Source organism: Choloepus didactylus, chromosome 2 (assembly GCF_015220235.1).
Source record: "Choloepus didactylus isolate mChoDid1 chromosome 2, mChoDid1.pri, whole genome shotgun sequence".
NCBI lineage: Eukaryota > Metazoa > Chordata > Mammalia > Pilosa > Megalonychidae > Choloepus > Choloepus didactylus.
In genome coordinates, this window is record NC_051308.1 from 226,571,786 (window position 1) to 226,586,502 (window position 14,717).

General features: G+C 37.3%; 1 long non-coding RNA gene across 2 annotated transcripts in view; it reads right to left on the bottom strand.

Annotated features, from left to right (window-relative positions):
• The window catches only part of LOC119527797, a 62,882-nt gene that overhangs the window by 30,620 nt on the left and 17,545 nt on the right, over positions 1-14,717 (bottom strand). For both annotated transcript variants that reach the window (XR_005215472.1, XR_005215473.1), the window contains exons 2-3: positions 5,978-6,087; positions 5,823-5,890 (exon numbers count right to left, since the gene is read on the bottom strand). This is a non-coding gene — a long non-coding RNA (uncharacterized LOC119527797). The remainder of the gene's footprint in view (positions 1-5,822; positions 5,891-5,977; positions 6,088-14,717) is intronic.

Here is a 14,717-nt window from a genome sequence, read left to right on the forward strand (position 1 = left end):
GAGCCCCAACTGCTGAAGAGACATCAGGAATTTCCCAGGTGGGGAAGTTTGACAATTCCACTTTTTCTCTAGTCACTCAAGGGACCTTGCAAATACTTTCTCATTTTTTGCCCCAAATACTTTGAAATGTATCAGGGTATAACAGTAACTTGTACAAAATATCAAGATTTTATTCTTTATTCTAGGTTCCATGTCAAATAAAGCTGAATTAGGTTGTTTAATTAAACTGACTAGACAGGTTAAATTAGGTTGTGTGCTACAGAAAATTTAAATTATGGGCAAAATAAACATCTCTTCTTTTGATCTCACACAGAAGTCAAAGTTTTAAAATACAGACAATATTATTTTTTACCCTGTATCTTGATTTACTTTAGCCTTAATCAAATCAGCTTTATTCACACTTCAATCCAAGTCGGATTTCTTTTTCAACTTTTTGACAGTTGTTGTTTGGAGAATTACTGACTCTCAGAGCTGGAGACCACTAATTCTGAGTCTCAGGTGTCACACAGATACCTAAAGTGCTAGGGAACTACCAGGTTATACAAAGAGCAAATCACCTTAGAATTTAGAAATAACTGTTAACGATTCCAAAAGGAGCTGAGAGGTCACTCTGGTGGGCACTCCTACACACACTTTAGACAACCCCTTTTAGGTTCTAAACAATTGGGGTAGCTGGTGGTGGATACCTGAAACTATCAAACTACAACCCAGAACCCATGAATCTCGAAGACAATTGTATAAAAATGTAGCTTATGAGGGGTGACAATGGGATTGGGAAAGCCATAAGGACCACACTCCACTTTGTCTAGTTTATGGATGGATGAGTAGAAAAATAGGGGAAGGAAACAAACAAACAAACAGACAAAGGTACCCAGTGTTCTTTTTTACTTCAATTGCTCTTTTTCACTCTAATTATTATTCTTGCTATTTTTGTGTGTGTGCTAATGAAGGTGTCAGGGATTGATTTAGGTGATGAATGTACAACTATGTAATGGTACTGTGAACAATCGAATGTACGATTTGTTTTGTATGACTGTGTGGTATGTGAATATATCTCAATAAAATGAAGATTAAAAAAAAAAAGGCAAGGTAGTAAATAGTAAATATTTTAGGTTTTGGGGCCCAACACAAAATCTAGGCTATTCTGTAGGTGCTTACATAACACGAGAAAATAGAAAGTTTAACACATTTAAAAAAAAAAAAAGTAAATGAGACTGCTGTAAGAATTTACAGTATAAGCTCTAATTTTCTTATAACCAATTTTGAATGAGGCTGTTTTCAAAAATAACATTTGACAGTTGTCTTATACTGACAAACCATAGCAAAGATTTTGTCCCATCACCTTTACACATTTACCAGGGTTATGTTAATTAACAGGTAAGACATAATTTATGTATTTGTCTTGCTTCTCTTTTAAAGTCCCTTTTTGTTGCAAATGAAATTCTGACTTACAACTGACTACATATACTTTTTGAAAGCAATTTTATTGAGATATAATTCCATAACATACAATCATTCAAAGTGTACAATCAGTTGTTCACAGTATCATCATATAGTTGTGCATTCATCACCACAATCAACTTTGAACATTTTCATTATCCAAAAAATAAAATAAAGATTGAAATTAAAAACAAACCCAAAACATCCCATTTCTTCCTCCTCCACATTGTTTATTTACTTTTTTCAACACAGTTTAATTGAGATAAATTCACACACCCTACAGTCATCCACAGTATACAGTTATTCACAGCACCATCATACAGTTGTGCATTCATCCCCAGAATCAATTTTTGAACCTTTTCCTTACACCACAATAAAAATAAAAGCAAAAAAGAGCACCCAAAACTTTCCATCCCCTCCATCCCACCCTATTCTTCATCTAATTTTTGTCCCCATTTTTCCACTCATCTGTCCATGGATAAAGGTTTTCACAATCACACAATCACACTGTGCAAGCTACATAATTATACAATCATCTTCAGGAATCAAAGTCACTGGGTTGCAGTTCAACATCTTCAGGTATTTCCCTCTAGCCATTCCAACATACTAAAAATTAAAAAGTGATATCTATATAGTGCATAAGAATACCCTCCAGAGTGACCTCTTGACTCTGTCTGAAATCTCTGAGCCACTGGAACCTTATTTTTTTTTCATCTCTCTTTCCCCTTTTGGTCAAAAAGATTTTCTCAATCCCGCAGTGCTGGGTCCAGGCTCATCTCCAGGATTCATTTTCCGTGTTGCCAGGGGGATTCACACCCCTGGAAGTCATGTCTCACACAGGGGGGAGGGGACTACAAATACTTTTAGAGAAACATTAGGGCAAAGCAGTGCAAATGACAAGTAAATTTGGCTGTTTTTATGATCTGCAGCCTTTTTCTAAGAAAAACTAAAACCATGACTAACAACATCATACTATTGTCTAGAATCATACAGAACACTATTAGAATATAACATGGATAGTGAGAACATGGTCAAGTTTTAAGGAATTTTATATAATGTCTAAACATATGAATAACATTTCACTCATACAAATTTAGCTAACAGAAGGATAAAAAGAATCCATGTTAATTATTATAATACTTCCCAATCACCTTATATAATATGTTAAACTATTTTAGCACCTCACTTTTACAAGGTGAAAGAAACAAATCTTTTGTAACAGTTTTCCTTTAAAAGTGAGAAGACATCTTCTGAAATAAAGGATAAGGTCAACATAAACATCAATAAGGATATTATTCTGATAGAAATATTTTTCTTCTAGATGGAGTACTTAGATGGTTAAGGAAACTTTTTATAACTTTTCATTAACAGCAGACTAACAATCCACATTATTTTAACAATAAAATAAATAAACTAAACTTTAGTTTTGTATGAATACAAGGTTTGACGTGAGCTTTTTTTTTCAAAAACATAAATGGGTTTATCGAATTTTTGGTCAGCGTTGACTATGACAGAAAGAATTCACTTTTATAAACCTTCAACTGTCCATATCCATTCAGGGCTTGTAGTCAGCAGTAATTACAATAAACAAAATTCACTTTAATCAGAAAATATGGTTACCATAGTATGGAAAATGATAAAAATACTATCTATCCCACCTATAGTTTTTATTTATCCAGACTGCATATAACCAGAAATAAATTTGATGATGAATTCACAAAGCTCTTTGAACATGCATACTACCTTCCAGTAACAGTATTCATGGAGAAGAGACAGAGATACTACTACATAAAGGAAGAAGGAAGAACTTATGCTTAGGTTTGCAACACAGCCAGGCATTTATACACTTTATACTCATAACTCACAAGTGATTAATTCACAATATGCCTAACATTTCTTAGTCCAATCCAGCACTACCTTCAAAGATCAGAAGAGCCCAAATTTGAAATATAATCAGTTCTTTAATGATTAAGTGATTTATATCCAGAAAAAACTCAAAAATTTCAACATTTCCAAGTTCTAAATAATACCAGGAATATATTAGTTCATAATATTAAATTATTGCTTCTAAAAAACTAGTTTAAAGCTCTATTTATTCAAATTCTACTTTTTTATTTCAAAGTATTACAAATATCATCCTTTTATGAGGTCTTCCTAGGTCATTCTTTATCTGCTTTTTAAAATTCTTCCAGCATTTTTATTTCTTTATTCATATAATCAGCAGGTACTTTAAATACTACTGGTTTATACTATGCTCTGGTACAAGAATATTTTAACTAGAATATAAACTCTTTGAAGCTAAGAATTATGTCTTTCCTATTCATGACATTACTTACTAACCTGATTATATAATATACTCACAGAATATACTGCCTGACATTAACAAAGCCACTACAAATTCAAATTCTTCCACTTATTGGGGTAACAAGGGACAAAGTAATTAAAAAGCCAGATTCTTTGAAATCCAAGTAATCAAGATTACAAAAATTACTTTTATATTCTTACTAAACTTAACTGATTTCTTAAATAGGATATATTTGAAGCATTAGCATATCTTTCTTTTTATACATTTTAATATAAGTGCCATTATTAGCATATATATTGCTCAGTTTAAGCAACCTGCCTAGTTAGGCTATTTTTAAGAGGAATTTTGAGAATGTACTTATAATACTAGCTTATCTTATCAGAAAGCATATACAAACTTAGGAAAAACATACTTAAGCAAAATAAAATTGCATTTATTGAATTAAAAAAATGATCAAGAATCAGACTAGACTTTGCCACTGTAATTTTGCAGCTGTGTTTGCTTTATGTTCCTTCTACTGAAGGTTAAAAAAAAATCTCTTTGTTTTCATAATATCCTAAAACTATGGACAACTTTAAAAGTACATTGACTATCAAGTTCTGGAAAATATACTGCAATTGTTTAATTTGTCCAAGCCTAAATCCAGGAAGAAGACTTTTCTATAACTCTCAAGACCTTTCATTTCACTTACTGAAAATTTGGCAATTAGATCTTATTCAGTTACTCCTATCCTAAGGCTATTTATATTTTAATAATGATCTGATTACTATGGTTACCATTGCAAAGGTATTATTGGAAAAAAAAATAATTTTAACAAACATGGCCTATTCTACAGCATTTCTTCTATGCCTATTGTTTCTAATTTCCAGACTCAGTTGAAAGAATTATAAGCTACACCTCCACCATCTTTCTACACCCAGCCCTTCCCTCATAGCTGCCTTAAGTGGTAGGCCCTGGGGCAGGCATACTTGAGACAAGAGAAAAATGAGGTCTGATCTGTGAAACTTGAATTTAAAAGTTTTAGGTGAGGGCAGTGGGATTTGAGAGTTTCTATACCTTTCTTTTAATTATTTCCAGTTATTAGATCTATTTCACTGAATGCTGTGACCTGGACAATTGGAAAGTTTTTGCCTTTTCCAGAGGCAGCCCTCTGGTGTCTCAGGGAAATTCCAGGGGCTGGTTTTTCTAATGTACAGGTTTGTTTACAGTTATCACAAAACTAAGGCTTTGAACCCTACTGCCAAGAGGGTTTTTCTTTTTGGTCTTCAGGATTACTAATTTATATATATAAAGGCACTTAATCATTTTAAAGCAATTCATATAGAGCTCTTTAGGAATTCTTTGTTAAATTCTATTACCATCCAGAGGTATGAGAATATATATTGAACAGGTAGACAAAACACAAATAGAAAGTTAGTGACAAGAAACAGAAATACTTTTGATAGGGACAAATAAAGGCCTAAATATGCATTATCTTATCCCATTTCTGGTCTTTTGCAGGACAATTATAGAGCCATTCTCAGGCCATTTCTCCTTGATCTTAAATCATATTGAGGCCAGATTTAGGACTCATAACTAAAATCTTTCCAAGTTTTCAAAATACAGCCAAAGGACTACATTAAAGAATGCTATTGGAATTAGAATTTCCCATTGTAAAAGAATTTTTTGGAATCAGTAACCAGTTAGGAATGCTTGACCAATACAAACGCAGTAAGACACCAACTAACAAATTTAAAGACACTTAACACAATATATTTAACTAACACACCAATTAACAATTAAACAGGCATTAAACAGTTATTATACCTAGGCAACATACTGGTTAACAGTTAAACAGGCCTACTTAATTTCATCAAATACCAATTAACTGTTGGATGACCTTTTTTCCAAGAGTATACCCAAAAGACAAATTTGATGCTGGGTCCTCAAACTCTGAACAGATGGTACCCAGAAAACAGAAAGGTTTCGAGGTTAGAGCAAGGGGATCATTCTGGAAGTGAGACTTAAACATAGGTCTAGGGGACTCAAACCACTGCATTAACTCCCCGATCCATTTTTACCTTGATGGCTCACTTACCCAGTCAGATGTCCAGACTTGAAACTGTTTCTCTCTTTGAAGTTTTTAAAGTGCCAAGGGACTGGAGTCTGGTCAGGATAGAGAAAAACTCGGTTGCTGAGCCTTTGGACCAAATACAGTCCAGCGGCCACAAAAGTCTCGGTTACCATGCTCACCTGTCTTACTGTGGCTCCAGAGTTTCAGGCATTGTCCCATCTGGGTCGCAAAATTGTTACCGGACCACGGGGGTGGATTCTTTTGCCCGATGCACACAAATGACCAATTCCTGAGACACCGGGTTTCAAAGAGAGAAAGAGTTTTATTGTTAGGCACAAAGCAGGAGAACAGATGGCCTATTGGTCCAAAATCTGTCTCCCCGAACTGCAATAATTCTGATAGTTTTATAACATCAAAAGACGGGCAGCTTTTAGGATAATGAGTACAATGGCCCTAGATGATGAAATTAGAAGTGATCTAATTGTTGAGCATGTGCAGATACATTGCATGCTTAGTCACAGAATGTGTGTAAGATGATGATGGGCCTTAATATGATGATGGGTGTGATTTTTAGTACGATAATGAGGTATAGGTGACTTGCAGGTTACAGTCTAAGCTACTATGCATGTCAGGCGGGCCCATTTTGATTAGATCCAGCTTTGATTATCAAGATAACTTTGGACTTGGGGTGGGTTAGTTCTGGGCTGACCCAAGACCCTTCATTAATTAACATTAGGGGCTGACTTTAGAGATCATAAGACTCTAAAGTAGAAAAACTGGATAAATGGGTACAAGTGAAAGTTACTCACAAGGTTTTTTCTATCACAAGGGCACATGATAAAGGCAATACAATCATTGTCAAAGATCTGGGTAGCTGGATTACAATTCAGATTTCAGGTACTTCTCTCTGTCTACTCCAATATACCAGAAAGTAAGAAGGAATATCTATATAATGATTCAGTAATCATCATCAGTCCTTAAATCCTAACTTCTTAGTTACATAACCAAATAAATCCCCTTTATAAAAGCCTATCAATTTCTGGTATTTTGCATAATGGCAGCATTAACAAACCAGAACAGTGAGTGAAACTTTTATAGATTAATGGGGAAACTTAGAAACAAGTCAGAGATACACACTCTCAATCCTCCAAAACAACATCAAACTGGTGATCTAGGACAAAGCAATAAGACAAGGTGGAGAAAAAAAGCCAGCTCTATTTGCCCAAAACCTATCCCTGTAACCACTATACTCTCCTGAACAAGAGTCTTTTATTTAGCAAACATTTATTGAGCATCTACCCTGTGCCAGGGTGGGTTGTCACTGCTCCTTCCATGTCAAGAGTGTTTTTCTGGTGTAATAGGTTGTTTTCTCTTTCTGTGGATGGACAAATCCTGGTAGGTATGTGTCTGCAGCAATGCTCTTGAGGTGCCTGAAGCCCTGGATGACTGCAGGGGCAGCTCAGAGTCCCTGGGTTCTATCAGGGCTCAGCAGTGCAGCAATGCTGTTTTGTCAAGCATATTCAAAGATTGGGTTTCTCTCTTGCTCCTTCCCTCAGTCCTGGTAAGCAGGAGATAAAACTGAAGCTTGGAAAGATTAAGATCTGGGAGGGACTGTCACTCATTCATTTTACAAACACTTTAAAAACTATGTGCCTGCAACTGCTAGGTGCTGGGAAAACCTTGATCCCTGCCTTCACGAAGCTTACAGTCTATCATAACTCAGATTTTACATATTTGCACATTTATTGAAACAAACACCTTTGAGCCTCTTTGTACTAGGCTGATGGATCCTTAACTTCAGCATTCATCAGAATCACCTGGAGGGCTTGTTAAAGCACAGATGGCTGGGCAGCATCCCCAGTTTCATCTTCAACTGTCAGAGGTGGGGCCAGAAAATGTGCATTTCTGACAAGTTCCTGGTGATGTTGAGGCTGCTGATTGTGGAGGCCCCACTTTAGGAACCACTGCACTTGACAACATGCCCACACTGGGATTCAGACATTAAACAAAGTAAAAAAGAATGGAAAGAGCCTCTACTGCTGAGGTTACAGCCCAGTGGGCTTCCATAGGCATTTGCTCACTCACTCACTCACTCATTCACTCAACAAACCAGGGCTATGAGGAAACTGAGACCCAGAGAGGTTAGGTAATGTGCACGAGGTCACACAGTAAGTGGTGGAGCCCATGCCGTGGGTCCCCAAAAGTGGGTTTCCCCTCTTAACCTCTCATTAAATAGCATGTCAATAAGTAATTTAGTGACATTCGTGCTACAATTAAGGACAGAATAGAATGCTTTGGGATCTCAGATGGATTCTGTCTATGGAAGAATGAACTCAGAGAATTCACATTGAGGCTGGGACTTGAAGGAGAATTGTTTGCCAAAGGAAAGAGAGAGAGAAGTCACAGTAGTGAGAGACTGCACTGGAAAAGTCCAGGTGGCTTCTCAGGGCACGGCAGTAGTCTATGGTCAACAGGATACGGAAAAAATTGCCCCAGTAAATTGTGACACACTGGTTCCCAGGTTTGTGCCAGTTCTCCGGTGACCACAATGAAGAGTGACCTGCAGCTTGTTCAGTGTAGCTGTCAGCCGGTGGCTGTGTTCACCCAATCAAGGCCACATACCCCTCCTGGAATGAGTGATTCTTCAAAGGAATCACTGACCTCCAGAAGGGTACCCAGGTGGCCTGGTTCTCTCAGCATGGGGAACCACTGCCATCTGGTGGCCACTCTGCCAAATGCAGCGATCGGAAAAGAGCTACCTTTTATTATTAAGCACCCAGTTTTATCTTATTTAATCTTCCTCAAAACCCTATAGAGTAGGTATTATTATTCCCAGTGAGGCTCAGAGATGTGGATTTACTTGCCTGAGGTCACATAGCAAGTGGTGGATAGGGCCGGGGGTAGGGTGAATGAACTGAGGTACCTCACCTGCCTCACCCCAGTCCCAGCACTTGTGATGGATTCAGACCAGAACCCAGTCAACTAAACTCCAAGGCCCTTGCCCTTTTTGTTGGTTTGTTTGCTTTGTTTTGCTTTTTTTTCCTTGCCAATGAAAGCATATGTATTGTTTTAAATCTATCGGGCATTGTTTTTTTAAATACATTTTTTAATTGTGAAATCTAACATAAACATAACAATGATAACTTTCAAAGTATGATTTAACAAGTAGTTAGAGAGCAAATTTCAAAGAATGTTATGGGTTGCAGTTCCACCATTTCAGTTATATCCTTCTAGCTATTCTAATACCCTAGCATCTAAAAAAATATTTATATATAGATTCAGTAAAAATATTTATATATAGATTCAGTATTCATAATCTTTTGTTAAATCCTATCTTATCTGTTGATTCCTCTCATTTAATCACTTTCTCGATCTTCAGGGGTGTCTAAGCAGTGACTACCCTAGCTTGTTCATACTGAAAAGTGGCGTCGACAGTATGAGGAAGGGAGACACATTTGGTTGTTGTTCTTAAAGAGGCTGTTGCCTCTGAGTTTTAGGACTTGTCTGGCATAGGAACAGTCTGGTGGATTCAAGTTTCTGAGGGATAAACTTAGTGGGTGAAACTTTTACAGAATCTCAGATAGAGACCTGGTATTTGGGAACTACTGTTGATTAGGGCTTGGCATACTGTGGCCATTTGGGATGTCTAGCTGGAACTTGCATAAGAGAAACCTCCAGGACAGCCTCTTGATTCTATTTGAAATCTCTTAGCCCCTGTAACCTTATTTTGTTGCTTTTCTTTTCCCCCTTTTGGTCAAGAAGGCATTTTCAATCCCTCAATTCCAGGGCCAGGCTCATTCCTGGGATTCATGTTCCACATCCCCAGAGAGGTTCACTCCCCTGGGAGTCATCTCCCACGTAGGGAGGAGGGTAATGAGTTTATTTACCAAGTTGAAGGCCCATGCTCTTAACCACCATGTTACCCAGTCTCCTAACTGGCATTATTGGAGCTCCATTCTGGCCTTAAATATTCCCTGTATGTGTACAATGTGCCAAATACTGGAAAAACAAACACACAATCCTTTGCCCATGAGAAGCATGACTGGTGGTCCCTCAGATGTAAATTGTGAGAAGACAGTTTGCTTCAAGAGCAGCCATGGAGGTATTTTTTGTGTGTTTAGTGTCCTAAGGGAGCAGGTCCTCAGAGAAGTTTGCAGTCAGCTCGTCCAGCTCCAAGGAGTCCCTCTCCCCAAGTAGGAGCCCCTACAGCAGGCCAGCACCCTCCTCTACCACCACCAAGCTGTCCTCTCAAGCTCCTAGGCCAAGCCTGATCCCATGATTTCTCTGCTTACATACATCTTCCCCAATGGACTGAGCCCTTCACGGCCAGCATCTTCTCCTCTCCATGCTATATCCCTGGCAGTGGGCACAGACAGGCTCCTTGGAGGTCCTGAGGAAGTATTTGTTGGATGATCGTGAACTTGCAACAAAGTTGACCTACTGTCCATTGTGCAGCATATTTCATCAGGGTCTAAATCAATAGTTTCCTCTAGAACCAATTCACCAGTTTCTAACTGAGCTCCCATGTGCCAGTTTGAATATATTATGTCCCCCAAAATGCCATTATCTTTGATGCAATCTTGTGTGGGCAGACATATTAGTACTGATTAGATTGTAATTCTTTGAGTGTTTCCATGGAGATGCAACCCACCCAACTGTAGATGATAACTCTAATTAGATAATTTCCATGGAGGTGTGGCCCTGCCCATTCAGCTTTGGCCTTGATTAGCTTACTAGAGTGCTATATAAGCTCAGAGAGAAGGAGCGAGCTTGCTAACAGCCAAGAGGGACACTTTGAAGAACGCACTGGAACTGAGAGAGGAACTGCAGTTTACAAAGACATTTTGGAGACAGCCTTTGAAAGCAGACTTTTGCTCTGGAGAAGCTAAGGGAGGACAAATGACCCAAGAGCAACTGAGAGTGACATTTCTGAGGAACTGTAGTCTACAGAGGAATGTCCTGGGAGAAAGCCATTTTGAAACCAGACTCTGGAGCAGACACCAGCCATGTGACTTCACAGCTAACAGAGGTTTTCTGGATGCCATTGGCCATCCTTCAGTGAAGGTACCCCCTTACCTTGGACACTTTATGGCCTTAATACTGTAACTTTGTAACCAAATAGACCCCCTTTATAAAAGCCAGTCCATTTCTGGTATTTTGCTTAACTGCAGCATTAGCAAACCAGAACAATCTACAAGAAAGGCAAAACACAGGGAGAGGTAAATTATAAAGGCCATTTATTCCATGCCATTTATTCAGCACCTCCAAGGTATAAGGCCGTCCTAAACCTGTTGCTCCTCACTTCAACCCAGTGGGAGTGTGGGAGGGAGGAGGGGAGGATGAACCATTTATAGATGAGCACAGAGAGATTCATTCTCCTGGGAGTCATGTCCCTCATGGCAAGGAGATTAATGAATTTATTAATTAATTGCTGAGTTGGGTTTAGAGACAGAAAAGCCACATCTGAGCAACAAAAGAGGTAATGGGCAGTTTTTCCGTATACAACTCTGTTGTTAACCTTCTGCATCAGTGTCATATCTTGTAAGTATATCATGCTAACACTTATTTTAGCTTTGTGGTCTACTCTTTGGGTTACATGCCTTTAAGCAACCATTTACAAATATGTTCTCCTTTAATGCATCTCTGATACTTATAATCCTATAAACAAACCATAGTCACACCTGACCATTCCCATACCATTAAGTTCATCCTCATTATTATATCTGTACATATTAGATTATCATTCCCCCTTCACTAACTTCTGTCTATCTGTAGGTACCCTATATTCTACATTATAAGATACTTATTTTACATTTTTAGCGGAGTTCACTAGTGGTAACATACAATCTCTTTACTTTTGTTTCTGGCTTATTTCACTCAACATTATGTCTTCAAGGTTCTGAGGAACCGCCAAATTGTCTTCCACAGCAGCTGTACCTTATACAGTCCCACAAGCAATGAATAAGAGTTCCAATTTCTCCATATCCTCTCTAGCATTTGTAGTTTCCTGTTTGTTTAATGGCAGCCATTCTTATTGGTGTGAGATTATATCTCATTGTGGTCTTGACTTGCATCTTCCTAACAGCTAGTGAAGATGAATATATTTTCATGTGTTTTTAGCCATTTGTATTTCATGCTTGGAGAAGCGTCTTTTCATATCTTTTGCCCATTTTATAATTGGGCCCTTTGTACTATTGTTGTTGAGTTGTAGGATTGACATCTTAATGAGATTTAGCCTTCCTATCCATGAACACGGAATATATTTCAATCTCTTTAGGTCCCCTTTGATTTCTTTTAGTAAAGTTATGTAATTTTCTATGTACAGGTCTTTTACATCCTTGTTTAAGATTATTCCTAGGCACTTGATTTTTTTTTTTTTAGTTGCTATTGTGAATGGAATCTTTTTCTTGAGTGTCTCCAGTTAAGTAATTTCTAGTGTATAGAACATTACTGACTTATGTGCATTAATCTTGTATTCTACCACTTTGCTGAATTTGTTTATTAGCTCAAGTAGCTGTGTCATTGATTTCTCAGGGTTTTCCAAGTATAAGATCATATTATCTGCAAATAGTGATAGTTTTACTTCTTCCTTTCCAATTTGGATGCCTTTTATTTCTTTGTGTTGCCAGATTGCTCTGGCTAGAACTTCTAAGCACAATGTTGAATAATAGTTTTGACAGCAGGCATTCTTGTCTCTTTCCTGATCTTAGAGGGAAGGCTTTCAGTCTCTCGCCACTGAGTACTATGTTGGCTGTGGGTTTTTCATATATGCCATATATCATATTGAGGAAGTTTTCTTCAATTCCTACCTTTTGAAATGTTTTTATCAAAAAAGGATGCTGAATTTTGTTGAATGCTTTTTCAGCATCTATTGAGATGATCATTCGATTTTTTCCCATTTGATTTGTTAATGTGTTGTAGTGCATTGATTGATTTTCTTATGTTGAACCACCTTGCATGTGTGGAATGAACCCCACTTAGTCATGTGTGTGATTTTTTAATGTGTCTTTGGATTTGATCTGCAAGTATTTTGTTGAGAATTTTTGCATCTATATTCATTAGGAAGATTGGTCTCTAGTTTTCCTTTCTTGTAGCATCTTTATCTGGTTTTGGTATTAGAGTGATGTTGACTTCATAAAATGAGTTAGGTAGTGTTCCATTTTCTTCAGTTTTTTGAAAGACTTTGAGTAGGATTGGTGTCAATTCTTTCTGGAAAATTTGGTAGAATTTCCTTGTGAAGCCATCTGGCCCTGGGCTTTTATTTGTAGGAAGCCTTTTTTTTTCTTTAACTTTTTATTTTGAAATAATTTCAAACTTATAGGACGGTTGCAAAAATAATACAAACCCCATACAGAGAACTCCAACATATCACCCCCTGCCCACCCCCACCCCCCGCAGATACCTAGATCCATCAATTTTAACATTTTGCCACCTGTGCTGTTTCTTCCTCCCTCCCTCCCTCCCTCCCTCCTTTGCCCCTCCCTCCCTCCATCCATCCATTCGTCTATCTATCATTTTTAAGAAGCCTTTTGATGACTGATTGGATCTCTTTACTTGAGATTGGTTTGTTGAGGTCTTCTATTCTTCTCTGGTCAGTCCAGGTTTTTCATGTGTTTCCAGGAAATTATCCATTTCCTCTACATTATCTAGTTTGTTGGTGTACAGTTGTTCACAGTATCCTCTTATGATTTTTAAAATTTCTTTGGGATACACAGTAATGTCCCCCCTCTCGTTTATTATTTTATTTGGGTCTTCTCTTTTTGACTTTGTCAGTCTAGCTAAGGGTTTGTCAATCTTGTTGATTTTCTCAAGGAACCAACTTCTGATTTTATTTATTCTCATTTATTTATTTTTTTGTTCTCCATGTCATTTACTTCCACTCTAATCCTTGTTATTTTTTTTTCTTCTACTTGCTTTAGGATTAGTTTGCTGATCATTTTCTAGCTTCTTCAGTTGTTCCATTAGTTCTTTGATTTTAGCTCTTTCCTCCTTTTTAATGTATGCATTTAGAGCTATAAATTTCTCCCTCAACACTGCCTTTGCTGCATCCCGTAAGTTTTGATATGTTGTGTTCTCATTTTCATCTGTCTCTAGAGTATGTTGTTTAACCTCCAGATATTTGTGAATGTCCCAGATATGTGGTGGTTATTGACTTCTAGTTGCATTCCATTGTGGTCAGAGAATGTGCTTTGAATAATTTCAATCTTCTTAAATTTATTGAGTCTTGTTTTATGCCCCAGCATATAATCTATCCTGGAGAAAATTCCATGAGCACTAGAGAAGAATGTATATCCTGTTAATTTGGTATGTAGTGCTCTATATATGTCTGTTAAGTCTAATTCATTGTTCACATTGTTTAGTTTCTCAGTTTCCTTATTGGTACCCTTTCTGGTTTATTTATCTATAGGAGAGAGTAGTGTTTTGAAGTCTCCCATGATTATCTATTGCTTCTTTCAGTTTTGCCAATGTTTGTCTCATGCACTTCGGAGCAACTTGATTGGGTGCATAAACATTAATGATTGTTAATTTTTCTTGGTGAATTATCCCTTTTATTAATATATAGTGTCCTTTGTCTCTTATGACATCCTTGTATTGAAAGTCTTTTGGCTGTAGCTTGAGTGGAATATTTTTTTCCCATACTTTAACTTTCAACATCTTCGTGTCACTGGGTCTAAGATGAGTCTCTTGTAAAGAGCATACTGATGGTTCATATTTTTAAATCTATTCTGCCCATCTTTATCTTTTAATTAGAGAGTTTAATCCACTCACATTCAATGGTATTACTCTGAAGGCAGTTCTTAAAACAGCCATCTTATCCTTTGGTTTTTGTCAGATCTATTTTTCCCCCCTCTCTCTTTATTACCTTTAAGTTACCCTTACTAATACTCTTCAGTTCTGTGCCCTTCTCCTGGCCTTTCT